We start from the raw sequence: 17,375 nt of genomic DNA, 5'->3' as shown, positions 1-17,375 counted from the left end.
TGTGCGTGAATCTTTGGGGAGTACACGTCCATGATCCCTTAGCATTTGCAATAATTCATTTAGGGACCTATTAGTAATTTGGTGTCTTGTACTCCACTCTCGCAAGATTTAAGCTCTACAGATTCAAAATCGATTCATAGAATTCAAAAAATCAATTTTTTTTTTTTTTAATATATATATTGTATGTCTATTGCAATCACATGATAGATACTTTATTGATCCCCAAGGTGAAATTCAAGGTCCCAGTCAAAAGTCTGGGGTCACTTAGAAATTTCCACTCCATTATAGACAGAATACCAGCTGAGATCAGTTGCATATGTATGTAAGTACTTTGGAGACTTTGTGTTGAAATAACATTGAGACAAAGGAGGCAGAGGACGGATACTCACTTCTCTTGGTAGCTGCTCTGATGAATGAGGGATTCTGATAAAAGATAAAAGAGAGAAGAGAGAAAGGAGGGGAGGAATTAATTAGCATAGGTCACATTTCAGTTACTTCATTTAATTTTATACGACAACATAGCCTGATTTTGGTCTTTGAACCAAGTATCTTGGTCTTTGAACCATGTTAGCGTGGATGCTATACAAGCAGCTAACGTGAGTCTGACACTTTTAGCTAAAATTCGATGACTTTTTTGTCTTTAACGGGTGATAAAACCGTTTGTCTCTGGTGTTCAGACATCTAACCAGGGGCATAAATTTCATCTGACAGTAGGGGGGGACAATAAACATAAAATTTCTTAAGAGCAATTTTTGAAGGGGACGCAAATAATACAGCCAAAATTTTACTTATAAAAGGATATATGTTATATTACACAGAAGAAAACCTACTATTATTAGTGTAGCATGGAGACTGCCATTATGCTCATTGTTTCTCTTTGGTTCAATAAAAAAACTGACTAAATTGGCCAAAATATTCTTCTTCAAAATCTTATATATATATATATATATATATATATATATATATATATATATTATATAATTATAATTTATATATATATATATATATATATATTATATAATTATAATTTATATATATATATATATATATATATATATATTTATATTATATAATTATAATTTATATATATATAAAAAAAAATTTTTTTTATTTTTTTTTTAAGTTGTTTACAACCAAGTCACCAAAATACGATGAATACACACTGAGCATAACCCAACACACAACAGTAAATCTATTAGCCTTATTACAGTTCACATATTCTTATCACAATGTTAGTTGTTGTTGTTGTGGGTGACTGAGTATCCAACAAGCTATGGTAAACAAGCTAGCAAACACGCTAGGTAACATAATCGCTAAAATAGCGGACTCACAGAAAAAAATCATCAGTTATCATCTTTTGTTGTTGTTATGACTAATTACTCAGCACCGTCAGCATTAAAGAGAAAATAATCACTTCATCCGATGTTTTTGAATAAAACAGCCTTGACAGCCGACTTACTGCAGCTCCTCTCAGCATCTGTCTGCAGAGCTGCTCTCTCCCGCCGGCGCCGCCGGACTTCTGCAGAATCTACACACACGTGCGCGGTGGACCAGTCCACTGTGAGGCAAGGGAGGGGTGACTCAATGTTTCTAAACATAAAACTCCCGTCTGCGTTTGTATTGCTTTACTACTTACATAATTATTTTAAGTTTATATAATTTATTTACAATACTTAGCGTGGTTATTAATTATATTTTTTGGGGGGGACAGCACTCAGATGGGGGGGGGGGTAACTGGTATCAAATAAAAGTGTAACTTCTTACGTTTCTAAACATATGAAGTTTAAATCATTAATTTCCGAATTTTTTTTTACTATGGCCGTAAAATGAGCGCCATCGCCCAAGCTTTTGGCGCTAAGGTACTATTATCCTAAGTCGGACACTCTCACCTTCTTTGCGCATCCAGCTTGATTTGTGTGATTATTATTATTTTTTTAGCTTGCTTTAGCTTTATTTTAGGTCTAGGATATTGCCGTTAGTATTTACACATGTGCCTCATTTCCGTCCTTCGCTAGCTAACGTTAACATTTTACCTTGCTAGCAAACATGTCAACTTGGAGGAAAAAACATTTGAATGATGACTTAGATCAAAGACTATAGAATAACACAAGACATGTCACTCGTATCGTTTTGAATGGGAGAAAGTGTAACGCTCAATATGGCGGAATAAGTCCCGCCTTCAAAATAAGAGCCAATCGCCGACCTGTAAAGTCATCGCGTCACTGCAGCGGCCGATAGAAGCACCGGTTTCTATAGAAACAGTCAGATGAGGCACGAGAGACGCACATTTAGGTCTGCGCATGTGCATTAGCTTGATCCAGCCTAAATACTGTTTTTTTTTGTTTGTTTGTTTGTTTGTTTTTGTCATGATTTGAGCATTTGGAAAAAAAATTTATGAGACAGTTGTTGTCAGATTTCATTGGTGATTTCAAATATGAAATTTAATCGAAAGCTTGGCAAACAGCTTTGGAGAATTTGATGTTTCCCCATTCAAAGAGATAGGAGCTGCATGATGCCCAGGATGCCCGAGAGGCGTTTCAAAGATGGCCGCCGAGTGAAATGACTTGTCTTAAAGGGACTTTGCTTAGATGGACCAACTGGGACTAACGAAAAATACTTTATGATAAAATTTCGGGAATCACTCACTATTAGTATTACCAATATTACAAAAATACTTACAAACTCCTTGATGGGGACGGCAAGTGCAACACAGGAAAGTGCGAAACAGCCTAAGTTCCAGGTGCGGACTGCGGAGCTTGCTGCGGACTGCAGTCACATATCCGTCCGCCACAGAACTGGAGAAACTTGTATTCCGAGCATGTTTGATCAATAAAATAAAAAAAACTCAGTACCATGTTATAAAAGTTTTAAAATTTATTCAAAACAATGTCTACTTGACACAGTCCCGATTTTTTTATTATCACCATTAAGGTAGAACTGTTTTTCACAGGGGAGGGATATCACAATCAACTTGCTGTAACCGGAAAGAGTACCCAACCGCCTTTTCCACAAAAAAAAAAAAAAAAAAAATTCAAAAAGGCTGATATTTGGAGGAGGGTGAAATTGATTTTAAACACTTCAGTGAAATGTGAAATGATTTCACACATATTTGGGCTTGGTCCCATCTATTGCCAGACTGTAAAAACATATTTAAAAAGTAAGGTAACTGGTTGCCTTAAAATTTTAAGTTCATTAAATGAGTTAAATGAACATTTTTGAGAATCGACATCACCCTTTATTCAAATATAATTAAAAGATTTTGTAAACATATTGCGTAATTGTGTGTTTTATTTGTTATGAAACATGCCACATTGTGCTATTTTTATGATTTATCACAACATTTTTTAAATGTATGTGGTTCAGATATAATAATATATTGAGTTTCTATTTATTAAACCAATTTCCTTCATTGTATTAACTCAAATGTTTAATTTAATTTAAATAATTTATTTTACAGTGCAGGGGTGTCGGACTGGGGGTAGAAAGGGGACTGAGTACCCAGGGCACTCATGTGAGGAGGGCCCAGAAAGATTAAGATTAAGATAAGCCTTTATTGTCTTCAGGTGAAGAAATTTGTCTTGGACAATCATGGACCACCATTGTCAATCAATTCATCAACAACATCAACATTCCAGTCGCAAAACAGCAAATACATCCACAACAGTACACAAGTCAAGTTAATCACATTAATTACGATTCAAATATATTGCACAAAACCCCTAAAAATGTGCTAAAAAGTATTGCCCCTCTCCCTATAGCCTGCTCATCTAAACAGTCACATTGATTTATTACGGTTCAGAAGTGCAATTGACAAAGGAATCAGAGAATGTTTGTATCTATTCAGCCTACAGTTTGCAACCCTGTACCTTCTGCCTGAGGGCATAACCTCACACTGATCAAAGAGAAAGTGGGTCGAGTCATTAGCAATCTTTCGACCCAGTTTAAGTGCTGTCTCTTCAAAAATGTCCAGTAGAGAGCAAGGAGGAAGCACACCCATTATTTTGCCCGCCCTTTTTATCAGGTTCAGAATCTGTGATTTAAGTTTAATTGATAAATTACCAAACCAGGTGAGTCCATATCTGAGGAGAGATTCAATACTGGCTCTATAAAAGATGAGCATTATGTTTTTGTCCACACCGTGGATCCTCAGCCTTCGTAAAAAGTGTAGGCGCTGACTGATTTTTGAGCAAATATAATCCACATGTGTAGCCCACTGGAGCTGAGAATCAAAATAAACAACACAACAGATGCAATTAATAGCTGTGGATGTGGGGAGGGGCCCGTAGAGAATGCCTTTCTACAGGGCCCAGAATTTTGTACTACGCCTTTGGAACCCCAGGCCTTCAGAGCGCACTTAAGGCCAATATATGAGTGGAAATAGTTACCCATCACCCTCAAACAAAGACAATGACGAATAAAAAAATATAAAACTTTAGAATAAATGTAGTCCAATATGAGTGTCACCGTCTGCCTTGCAGTTTCACATAGCCAAAATCTATTTATTGACAGTTTGGTTTATTCCTCTCCTTGAGTTTGAGGAATTCTGTCATCTGTCTATTTGTGCCAACCTGCCTGCGTCCTCTATTCAGAGCTCATAAAAATCCTCAAGCTTTCCCCAGCTGACTGCCTAAAGTGAAAGTTTAAAAGAGCAAGGTGACCAAAATAATTAAATTATGTAGAGAAGGTTGAATGCAATACACTTGTGATACTGACACAAAAAATAGCCAAGATGCATACATGGACCTGTCAACTCCACGCAGCGTCGCTCCTACGGAGTTGTGACAGTCTGATTTGCAAGGTGTCTGCCAGCCAGTTTATTTTAGCAAGCAAACTTTAAAAACTGGCCACTGCTTGCTGGCGAAGTGCTAATTTAAAAATGTTACTGACATATAAACGAATAACGTTATCTGAGTTTATTTGCAAAGTGACGCTACTCATGCTGCTTAACACCGATGCAGGTCGGCCTGCGTCACTTTAACGCGAAGTTACACATTTTTGGAGGTGCGCACATCGATCTACGGCGGGGCTTGGAGGGGGTTCGCAGGGTCTGCGGGAGTATGTCATCGATTTGACGCAGAAACATATGCCTTTAGCCATACTGTTTCTTCACCACTGCCATTTTCTTTGTTTTTGTTTTTTTCTGTCATTTCTGGTTGTATAGCCATCGTGAACGACTTTTCTTGATTTGTTGGGGGATGCCGGTTGATGTTTTGATTATGGCCTTTAATATATTTTATGTCATTTATTGACTAATTCTGGATGTCAACAGACGTCCAGATTATAGCCAGTATGAACGTCTATTCTCGACATATTCTGGCTGTCAGTGGACGTTTATATTGTGGCCAGATTGGACATAATTTCTCAGTGTCATTAATCGACTAATTCTGGCTGTAAATGGACGTTCAGATCATGGCCTGGACGGCAGACGGGATATCAACTTGTTTTGGATGTCCACAGACGTCGCTTGCTCAGTGGGTCGTGTGTGTGTTTGTGTGTTTGACATCGTATCAGGCGATCAGTCTGTTCAATAAACTGTTTAAAACAGATAGTCACCCGATTAATACTGAGATTCTAGATGTTTTTTCATTTAAAAAGGCTTAAAAGAGGTGCTCAACTCACGGCTGCTTTAAGAGGCTCGCCTCGCCTCGTATCTCTGTGTGTGTGTGTGTGTGAGACATCGTTTCCCAGATAACACACATACGTCGGGCCGATGTTGTCTCGATGGACAAAGTTTCATCGCCGGGATGTAGCTCACGGAGCGTTTGCTCATCGGGAAAATGTCGCCGAGACGTCGGCCTCTGATCGCGAACGCTGTCCGGCCGATGTGTGGACGATCCAAATCTGTAAATACTGGCCGCTGTGCAGGGGCTTTCTAGGGCCTTTATTTATTTAGGCTGAACCTTTCAGGCTACACCCAGATAGCACAGAATCAACCTAGAATCGATGTTTCTCACGACATCAAAGACCAACGTCAGACAAGCCATTCAAAACTAACGGGAAATCAACGCGGATCGTTTGCTTACTTTGCTGAAACGATGTTGATTTCAGTTGAGTGAAACGATGTTGATTTCAGTTGGGCTGAAGTTTTACACAGGTTAACACATTTTCGTTTTTGAAAATCTCAAATACTTAATACTAATAGATAAATGAGCATGTTTATGTAATAATCACACATCACATTCAGTTAACATTGTTTTAATATTTACAAAATACAGTTACAGATAGCCTGCATGTTTAAGGCATACATCCTCCTATATACAACCCGTCAATATGACTAATAGAGAAGGCATTTACATTCAGATACACGCAGAGGTATACAGAAAATTACAGGCTGAACAGTCTCAAGTTAAAAAATTAAAAGCAATATTTACTCATGAACAAAACTGGTCATGTTCTTTTGTACCAAACATGTTATTTTTATTGGAGCACTAAAGGAGATGTAAGACAGAACATCAAGAGACTGACAGCCTCAGTCACAATTCCCTATCAGTTTCTTTTCTAAAGGTGACGGAGACTAAGTGACTCTCTCCTTTTGTGTTCCACAAAAATAAAGACATATGGGTGAGTAGATGATTTATAAAGAAATCTTACCCTTGAAAATGGAGAACAGAAGAATATAGCAGATGAATTGGTTTTCCTTTGTAATTAAAATGTAAGTTCCTCGCTCTTGTATTATCAGGAATGTAAACTCCTTGGGTGAAAAGGTGACAAAGATGTAACCCACAATTTCAATAGCATAGACAAAACTATTTTTAATTACTTAAAAAAAAAAAAAAAAAAACATATTATGGGCCAAAAAATAGGTTTAACCCACACTGAAAAGTCATGAAATGCCCATGAGAAGGATGCAATAATAGAGAAACCGGAAAATTAAAGTATGACCATTGGACGAGAAATACTGATTGGGTCAGCAGAGTCCAGCCAATCCCTCGTTAACAACTAAATATCACTTGTTTAGATATTGATTATACACAAAATGAATAGTTGTTAATAAGATAGATGTGGTTTGTCATTGGTAAAATGAGAATCAGAATATTGTCTCAAATTATGCATGTGCTTGTATAATATATAGTATTATTGTAGCAAAACTGAGCACCTGTGACAGTGGAATTTGTACAGAATATTTCAGTAGTCACTGAGAAAATGTATTAGGATTGTAGTTTTCTTTTCTCTCTCACAAACACAACAGTTAAATTTGTACTAATCTTATTCTACGAATTCAAATTATTAAACTCATAGGCTCAAATTTTTGCTGATCATTCAAATAAATGACCTGTAATGAAAAAATTCTATCATCCATAAAAATGGCTTCTATCCCTCTCTAACAGTCTTAAATATTAATTGTAAAATAGTAGCATTTATAATAAATTGGCTATTTTTCATCTCTTGCCAAAACCATAATTCTACAGTGCAAGGCAATTTCGGGGTGGTGCTGTGTTGATTACTGATTGATTAATAACGACAAGAACATGTTTATCACTGGATAGAGCACGTGTTTGAGTGGGCTGTCACATACTGATGTGTCATATGTGAGATCTCGCATATCAGTTCACAAATAAAATCTGTCCATGACTTCACACTTTTGATACAGGTGTGCTGCAACTGTAGAATAAAGGTGCAGTCACACTACGCTTTTCATTCCATTGACCTCCATTCATATGCACACAAATGCAGGAGACTAGAAATGCAAGCTCATGCAAAAAGTTTGGTTTGGAACTCTGACCTGTGAATTCACATCACACGACTATGTGTAAAGAGTACAAAATCGCTACATGAAGGTGTGACCTCTTGACTAAATAAAAAAAAAAAAAAAAAAATATGTAGTAAAGTCGAGTAGACTGTATATTTTTATATTTTGAATATACTATTTGTTAAATGTTGAATTCATGTTTTTAAAAATACTCCGCAGACGTCATATCACGCCAGTTACAGTGTCTGAAGAAATTTTGCATGCTCAAAGTAATGTGTCTGCAGCTTAAATGTGAGCATATGAATATCTTAATTTCTGTTTCGAAGAATAGGATTTGTGCACCACCAGAAAAGAATTTGAAAAGGTTTAACTGTTGTGTTGTTTGTAAGAGAGAAAGAGAGAGAAAAGTTTGCAACTTCTAAAAAACACTGTGTGATTATTCTTTACAACTAGAAATCCCAGTGTCACAGGTGCTCAGTTTTGCTATAGTAATACCCTCTCAGAACATGGTAGTAATCAGCCATCCATGCAAAAGCAGAGGTCGGTGTGGTGTACTGTTGGTACATCTGTCCAGGCCAAGATCTGATGTCTTCATGCCTTCAGCTGGGGATCCCAGAGACCCTGCAATAAAAATAGTAGAGTTCAAAATCCATTGTACATGCTCATTACAAAGTATCGCATGGTAACATAAATCAACATTCCAGGTTCAATTTAACTTTAGCTCAATAGACGATATTTGTAGCATAATATTGCCCAAAACAGTTTTGACTTGCACTCTGAATATTCCTTTAATATGGCATTTTGTGAGAGGCCTTGTCACATTTTCTTCTATAAGTAATTTTTATTCAAAATTAATGATTAATATAAAATATTAAGAATTCATGCATTTACAAACCTCATTTGGATAAATATGATGGTTTACACAGGAAAGCCTGTCAGTTATGAGCTGTAATGAAAAAGAAAAGACTCATAACATACATACCTATCAAAATAGACTAATACAGATAGACTAATACAGTCTCTTGATCTGGGTAGTGGCAGCTATTGGGGAAACTCACCATCTTCATGGCATCAAGGCCTTTGTCCTGAAGAATCTCAGCGCCAAACGCCGGGGATCACATCTCATCTGGTAACAAGAGCACAGCCATAATTGTAAGAACTCTAATGACATCCTTACCACCTGATAATGTATTGGTGATTCAATTCATACATTTTAGAGGCTAAGAGTATGAGCAGTGTGTAAGCTGACCAGATTTATGTGAAAAATAACTTAAATGCCTAAAGTTCTTGACCCCCTGAACCAGTCAGCATTTAAAGTATTTAAGTATTTGGTAACACTTTACAATAAGGTCCATTAGTTAAACTTAGATACTAATACATTATTAAAATTTTGTTAACATTAGTTAATGCACTGTGAACTAACTTGAACAAACAATGAACAACTGTATTTTCATTAACTAACATTAACGAAGATTAGTAAATACAGCAACAAATGTATTGCTCATAGTTAGTTCATGTTAGTTAATAATTAACTAATGTTTAACTAATGAAACTTCTTGTAAAGTGTTACCAAATATTTAGTAAAACGTATTTAAGAATGTATCAGTAAAAAATACATATACATAAATAACTCAAAAAGGACCTAGAGAAAATATATTAATGACCATAACATCCTGTTATCATAATAGTTTATCATAAATACAAACAATATAACATTTGTCACCTAATCTCATTTCGCTGATTATTTTACCCTAAAGGCTTTTCACAGACACTCTGACTGAAATAACCAGGGGTTAAAGGGTTAGTTCACCCAAAAATGAGAATTATGTCATTTATTACTCACCCTCATGCCGTTCCACACCTGTAAGACCTTCCTTAACCTTCGGAACACAAATTGAGATATTTTTGTTGAAATCCGATAGCCAGCAATGACATTTCCTGAGCAGTAACGGATAAATAAACGGATCAGGTCATAAACCGGTAATGGTAGATATTTATTTATGTAAATGCTGCGTGACTTTGACGTGTTTTAATGGGCGCGCGCGTTTTGAACATTCAAACGCTGGAGTAGTTACCATGGTAACGGGCGGCACAGCAGTAACGGACAAGCTGCAAAATCTCCGTCTCTCGCTGTTGTTTTCTCTGCTTTCGGGTGAGTTTAGTCCTCAAAATCACATTTCAAAACACTGCTTCATGAAGCATCGGAGCGTTATGAATCAGCGTATCGAATCATGATTCAGATCGCGTGTCAAACTGCCAACGGCTGAAATAACGCTCCGAACAGCAGATTCGATACACTGTGCTCCAATGCTTCATGAAGCAGTGTTTTGAAATTGGCCATCGCTAAATAAGTCATTATTTTTTTAAAATTTTTTTGGCGCACCAAAAATATTCTTGTCGCTTTATAATATTAATATTGAACCACTGTACTCACATGAACTGATTTAAATATGTTTTTAGTACCTTTATAGATCTTGAGAGAGGAAATGTCATTGCTCCCTATGAAGGCCTCACGGAGCCATCGGATTTCAACTAAAATATCTATAATACCATGAAAGATCATTTCATTGCGTTTCATTTGACTTTCGCGCTTCCTGTAAGGGATGTCAGTACAGCAGTTTAAATAAATTAGCTCACTTCCAATTACCCATTGACAAATTACCAACAAAACCTTAACAAAACTATCAAAGCCTCTCTTCTGAACATAAAGAAGTGATTAAAAACGCAAACTTTCATAAGAGCTCAGTACATTAGCCAAACAGTTCCGAAAACGGTTATGCTAACGGACTTTTTCGAAGAAAATAAACTATTTCAGTAAAGTAAACATTCGACAGAAGCGTGTCAATTACAGGTAAGAAACGTATCCAGAACAGTTTTATATTATTTATGTGATTTTGAGGACTAAACTCACCCGAAAGCAGAGAAAACAACAGCGACAGACGGAGATTTTGCAGCTTGTCCGTTACTGCTGTGCCGCCCGTTACCATGGTAACTTCTCCAGTGTTTGAATGTTCAAAACGCGCGCACCCATTAAAACACGTCAAAGTCACGCAGCATTTACACAAATAAACATCTACCATTACCGGTTTATGACCTGATCCGTTTATTTTGCGGAGGACGAGATATGTTCAGATAATTTGGCTGCTTACAAAAACGTTTCTGAGCTAAACAAGCTGGGCTGACCTAGCATTCCGCTGCTCATCTGGCCCTTCGGCTCCGAGAAATTGTGATTACAAACTGCCTGTAGTAAAGCGAGTGCCTTAGTAACTTTTAAGTGTCACAGAACTAACAAAAGATTTTTCTAATTCACTTAAAGTGAAAACTTACCTGAAAACCACAGATGTCGCCGGAGTCGCCATTTCTCTCGTCGGTTGCAGAGATGAATGGTCACGCGCAAACAGATAAGCGCGGCATCGGCCTGCAGTCGTGATCCGACCCAAAGCCGACGAGCTGGAAATAGAGCACTGACTGAAGACACGCGCCTATGCCTGGCCGATCCTTATTAGATGTTATAGATATGAGCCCGACGTTCCGCTCTGCGGCCGACATCGGCCACATGTATGTGTGCTATCTGGGTTCAGACGATCAACCTGTTCAATAAACTGTTTAAGACAGATAGTCACCCGATTAATACTGAGATTCTACATGTTTTTAGTTAAAAAGGCTTAAAAGAGGTGCTCAACTCACGGCTGCTTTAAGAGGCTCGCCTCGCCTCGCCTCGTATGTGTGTGCGCAAGTGTGTCAGTGTGTGTTACATCGTATCAGGCCATCAAACTGTTCAATAAACTGTTTAAAACAGATAGGCACCCGATTAATACTGAGATTCTAGAAGTTTTTTATTTAAAAATGCTTAAAAGAGGTGCTCAACTCACGGCTGCTTTAAGAGGCTCGCCTCGCCTCGCCTCGTATGTGTGTGCGCAAGTGTGTCAGTGTGTGTTACATCGTATCAGGCCATCAAACTGTTCAATAAACTGTTTAAAACAGATAGGCACCCGATTAATACTGAGATTCTAGAAGTTTTTTATTTAAAAATGCTTAAAAGAGGTGCTCAACTCACGGCTGCTTTAAGAGGCTCTGCTCAGCTCGCCTCGTATGTGTGTGCGCAAGTGTGTCAGTGTGTGTTACATCGTATCAGGCCATCAAACTGTTCAATAAACTGTTTAAAACAGATAGGCACCCGATTAATACTGAGATTCTAGAAGTTTTTTATTTAAAAATGCTTAAAAGAGGTGCTCAACTCACGGCTGCTTTAAGAGGCTCGCCTCGCCTCGCCTCGTATGTGTGTGCGCAAGTGTGTCAGTGTGTGTAACATCGTATCAGGCGATCAAACTGTTCAATAAACTGTTTAAAACAGATAGGCACCCGATTAATACTGAGATTCTAGAAGTTTTTTATTTAAAAATGCTTAAAAGAGGTGCTCAACTCACGGCTGCTTTAAGAGGCTCTGCTCAGCTCGCCTCGTATGTGTGTGCGCAAGTGTGTCAGTGTGTGTAACATCGTATCAGGCGATCAAACTGTTCAATAAACTGTTTAAAACAGATAGGCACCCGATTAATACTGAGATTCTAGAAGTTTTTTATTTATATATAAAAAAACTATAGGTTTTCTTCTGTCCCTAAAGCATTCAGTAGCTCTACTCATCTACATTTTAGACTATAAATGCGAGATTGTGCAACAATCAGGGCTTGACATTAACACCCGCCAAATGCGGGTAGATTTCAGTTGTGGCGGGTAAGACAGCCACTCCCCCTAGCCAATTTGGCGGATTGAATATAATTTCAGCCTGCAGCCAAATGAAAGGTAGCCAAGCTCATCGTATCATAAAATTACAATTCAATCACAATTCTTTATCGATTAACTTGCTGTTAGTGAAGGGGGGACAGGTGGAATCACGCTGAACGGCACACGACAGAAGCGCTCTCACTCTCTCTCTCCTTGCGCCTGAATAGTTAAATACACCAGCCTGGTCTCATTGTTAATACGTAGGTATTAATATGTAACTTTCAAAGACACAAAACGTACATTTTTGTACGTTTAGAAAGGTGCTAAAACGTACAATATTGACGTAATTATGGCACTAAAACGTAAAAATACTTACGTTTTTACAGCGAAAAAACGTAAAATATTTACGAATCTTTCATGTCATAAAGATATATGTATAATTTCCATTTTATCGTTTTGTAGATAAATGTAAGATCCCTAATCCCCATCCCGAACCTAAACCTAACCATTTTATACAGAATGTTAAAAAAATAAAACATAAAGAACAGAAATGTGTAGGAAAATGACAATTTTAGTAAAAATATAAAATTAAACGATATTTTGAGCCACTAATCCTACACCTACCCCTAAACTTACCCATAACCATTTCTTTAAACTACCTACTGTTATAAATAAAAGAATGACAGACAAACAAGCGTAATCACAAGAATTTATTTTTTGCGAAAATGTCAAAAGTGGTACCAAAAGTAGTTCAAATGATGATGAGTCCAGTCACAGTCCTCTCTGGCAGTAATAGTTTTTTTATAAGGTACAGAGCATAATTTAATTTATTAATCCACGAAAATATGATAAATCCGGCTACTCTCCGTGAAGGCGCACACTCATTTCAAATGTCAATCCACTGAAACACGGCATGTCGCAATCTGTGACGAAGCAGGTGAGAACCAATGAGCGTTCGATATCAGTGCCGTAAACCATGTCGTAACGCTTCTCGAGGGTGGCGCTACTTTCAAATTTGAATCATAACAAGCGCGAGCTTTGACTGTGACGGTCGCTGTTGCTGAGAATGAAGATGAAGATTGATGGATAAAGGGCTGAATTTGGATCTGTTCCTTACAAACATGTGGATTCTAAAGATATGGACTACATCGAACAAATAAAATGGATGTGATTTGTGAATTTATGTTGTGTTTTGGTGTATCTTATGGTTGTATTGTCAGTCGCTGCATAGGCGAAAACGCCTTCTGTGTCTCACAGCAAACAAAATAAATATTACAAAATGGTTAAACAATTACAGACATTTTATTCATAAAGTTTCAAACTGTAGTCTTGTTTAACATTATGTAATCCTCCGAAACGAGCAGCACAAGTCACGAACAGAAATGTTATTTCATATTAGGTAGATGAGTAAACTGCTTTCAATAAATTCGACTAAAAACATCGTTAAATCATTAAAGCCACGATTTTAATATTAATACATGGGAATTCATTTACATTCACACTTTACGTTACATGATTTACGTTTTTTTGCTGTTAATACGTAAGTATTTTTACGTTTTAGTGCTATAAATACGTCAATGTTGTACGTTTTTGTGTGTATGAAAACGTAAGTAAATGTACGTGTGGTAGAACCACAATTTACGTAAAAATACATACGTTTTCTCATGAGATCACGTTGGTGTAACATCGTATCAGCCGATCAAACTGTTCAATAAACTGTTTAAAACAGATAGTCACCCGATCAAGACTGAGATTCCATATGTTTTTATTTAAAAAGGCTTAAAAGAGGTGCTCAACTCACGGCTGCTTTAAGAGGCTCTGCTCAGCTCGCCTCGTATGTGTGTGCGCAAGTGTGTCAGTGTGTGTAACATCGTATCAGGCGATCAAACTGTTCAATAAACTGTTTAAAACAGATAGTCACCCGATTAATACTGAGATTCTAGATGTTTTTATTTAAAAAGTGAAAAAACTACTGTTCACTCTTTTTTGGTTCAGAGTAATTGAACGGCCACAGGATGTCCGGTTAGAACATTACGTCTCACACCAGGGGTACTTGTAGATGATTTATTGTGCAAATTTCACGTAGTTGTGTGTGTGGTTCTGTAAACAAACAATATACAAAATATAAATAAACAATTGTACAATCTCAGATCTATAAACAGTACTAGATCTATAAATCAGTACTTGAATGCTGGTTATAAATATAATCAGCATGGTAAAGGGCATTAGAAAACTAGACAAAGTGAATTATATATATATACACAAATACAAACTCTCTACAAATGATTATAATACTGTACTGCGTGCCCAGCGCATGTAGTGCCAACAGCGCATGCGTCTAACTCACTAGATAAACATGCCTGTACATGTTCACTGAAACACGTTTTAATCCTACACTATCTAATACAGATCTAACATTAAATACTGTCCAGATAAATAACACGGGAGGATCATGTGAAATTTACACGACAATATAAAGTGCAAACATATTTAACAATGTAAACATTTAGGCGGAATGCCGCGATAGCGATCTTTAATCTCTCTCATCAACGTATTATAAATATGCAAATGTACTTACAATTAGTTGCACGCACACACATAATCCTCAATCTTTGGATTGCAATACTTCTGACAAATTTAACTTATTTACAATAAACAAGCACATCTACGCAGCCTCTCTCCATAACATCTTGTTTTCCAACTCCCCGGAAAGTTTGGAACAGTCCAAGTCACGAACAGAGGTGGGGGAGTTTGGTAGAGTCAATTTCCGAAGGGTGGCCTTTTTTTTAAGGGGGATTCTGGAGAGGATTGTGAAACAAAACCCATTCAAAAATGTGGGGGAGATTCACAAAGAGTGGACTGCAGCTAGAGTCAGTGCTTCAAGAACCACTACGCACAGACGTATGCAAGACATGGGTTTCAGCTGTCAGACAGCTTCAGAAGCGTCTCGCCTGGGCTAAAGACCAAAAGGACTGGACTGCTGTTGAGTGGTCCAAAGTTATGTTCTCTGATGAAAGTAAATTTTGCATTTCCTTTGGAAATCAGGGTCCCAGAGTCTGGAGGAAGAGAGGAGAGGCACACAATCCACGTTGCTTGAGGTCCAGTGTAAAGTTTCCACAGTCAGTGATGGTTTGGGGTGCCATGTCATCTGCTGGTGTTGGTCCACTATGTTTTCTGAGGTCCAAGGTCAACGCAGCCGTATACCAGGAAGTTTTAGAGCACTTCATGCTTCCTGCTGCTGACCAACTTTATGGAGATGCAGATTTCATTTTCCAACAGGACTTGGCACCTGCACACAGTGCCAAAGCTACCAGTACATGGTTTAAGGACCATGGTATCCCTGTTCTTAATTGGCCAGCAAACTCGCCTGACCTTAACCCCATAGAAAATCTATGGGGTATTGTGAAGAGGAAGATGCGATATGCCAGACCCAACAATGCAGAAGAGCTGAAGGCCACTATCAGAGCAACCTGGGCTCTTATAACACCTGAGCAGTGCCACAGACTGATCGAATCCATGCCACGCCGCATTGCTGCAGTAATTCAGGCAAAAGGAGCCCCAACTAAGTATTGAGTGCTGTACATGCTCATACTTTTCATGTTCATACTTTTCAGTTGGCCAAGATTTCTAAAAATCCTTTCTTTGTATTGGTCTTAAGTAATATTCTAATTTTCTGAGATACTGAATTTGGGATTTTCCTTAGTTGTCAGTTATAATCATCAAAATTCAAAGAAATAAACATTTAAAATATATCAGTCTGTGTGTAATGAATGAATATAATATACAAGTTTCACTTTTTGAATGGAATTAGTGAAATAAATAAACTTTTTGATGATATTCTAATTATATGACCAGCACCTGTATAAGACGCGCCGGTGCTTCCATGTCAGGATTTTGTCTGCTATATTTTCTTCTTATTTATTAAATCCAGGCAATTGGTTGATGAAACATTGATTAAAATTAAGATACAATTTTTACTAAACGAAATTCACTGTAAAGAAAGGCTTTCTACAAAACAAAACTTAATAAAGTGGTCAAAATCATGTCTGACCCACTCCATGTCTCCCGATAGGCCTATTGCGCATCTTATCTTAGTCATGCAGTTCATTTTTCACAATCAAATATTAAAAAATAACATTATAATAGGCCTATTTAAACATAAAGAAAACGTGGTTTCATTTTTTAATGGCTGAATGCTCATTTCGGTTCATTTTCATGACCGACACACGTTAACCGACCATTAACCGTTAACTGATAAGATTTGAATGTTAAATTGGGATTAAATAAAAATAAAATTGACAAGTGTCTGTGACAAACAATACAAACACATTCATCTTTTTTTTTCTTTTTTTTTTGCTTGCGCAAACAGCAGAACAAACAGCGTGATTTTTCACGCGTATTTAACGTGTGAAATACGCGTGAAATAGACGCATTTAACGTGTTGTTGACATGTTAAAATTCACGTGTTATTGGCCCTTTTGGCCTTCCATATTTAATGGGATTATTTATTTAGAGGTTAACTATAACTGTTCAACCCCTGAAAGCCATGGCCATTTTCACAATCACAATAGAAATTGTGTAAGGATAATTAATTGTGTGAAATAATTAAATAAAACAATATTTACATGTACACTTACACTGTAGCATATTTCTAAAACCTAAATTGTTTACTGACATTAAAAAGTAAATCAATATTCTGTTTTTATAACTCAACCCCTATGCACTAATATTTGTTATCCTTACATCACCCTTAAGCACTATCAATCTGAGATAGCTTTGTGTATTATTCTGCAGTGCAGGGGCGATTCTAGGGTCAGAGCTTTAGGGGTGCTGAGCACCCAATGAGCCCCACTGCCACCACCCACCCTCTTTTCACACAAAAACAAAAAATATGTTACAAAAAGTAAGTGTAATATAGGCTACTTAATGCCAATAAGTTAGTATAGGTGTATGAGTAGTTATT

At 37.2% G+C, this 17,375-nt stretch overlaps 1 protein-coding gene and 1 long non-coding RNA gene across 9 annotated transcripts in view; one reads left to right on the top strand and one right to left on the bottom strand.

The window, feature by feature from the left end:
• The window catches only part of LOC127524688 (uncharacterized), an 83,046-nt gene extending 67,595 nt beyond the window's left edge, over window positions 1-15,451 (bottom strand). For 5 of the 7 annotated variants that reach the window (XR_007933132.1, XR_007933131.1, XR_007933130.1 and 2 more), the window contains exons 1-4: window positions 14,991-15,451; window positions 2,680-2,804; window positions 1,460-1,558; window positions 390-423 (exon numbers count right to left, since the gene is read on the bottom strand). The gene's annotated coding sequence lies outside the window, so the exon portion shown is untranslated. The remainder of the gene's footprint in view (window positions 1-389; window positions 424-1,459; window positions 1,559-2,679; window positions 2,805-14,990) is intronic. The other 2 variants (XM_051916456.1, XM_051916458.1) reach the window with 2 other exon arrangements.
• The window catches only part of LOC127524695 (uncharacterized), a 28,920-nt gene extending 11,822 nt beyond the window's left edge, over window positions 1-17,098 (top strand). The window contains exons 3-4 of one of the 2 annotated variants that reach the window (XR_007933146.1): window positions 8,726-8,842; window positions 15,458-17,098. This is a non-coding gene — a long non-coding RNA (uncharacterized LOC127524695). The remainder of the gene's footprint in view (window positions 1-8,725; window positions 8,843-15,457) is intronic. The other variant, XR_007933145.1, reaches the window with a different exon arrangement.
• Window positions 17,099-17,375: the final 277 nt, after the last annotated feature.

The sequence above is a fragment of the Ctenopharyngodon idella genome, chromosome 13 (assembly GCF_019924925.1).
Source record: "Ctenopharyngodon idella isolate HZGC_01 chromosome 13, HZGC01, whole genome shotgun sequence".
Lineage (NCBI taxonomy): Eukaryota > Metazoa > Chordata > Actinopteri > Cypriniformes > Xenocyprididae > Ctenopharyngodon > Ctenopharyngodon idella.
This window is presented reverse-complemented; position numbering and strand designations above follow the sequence as displayed.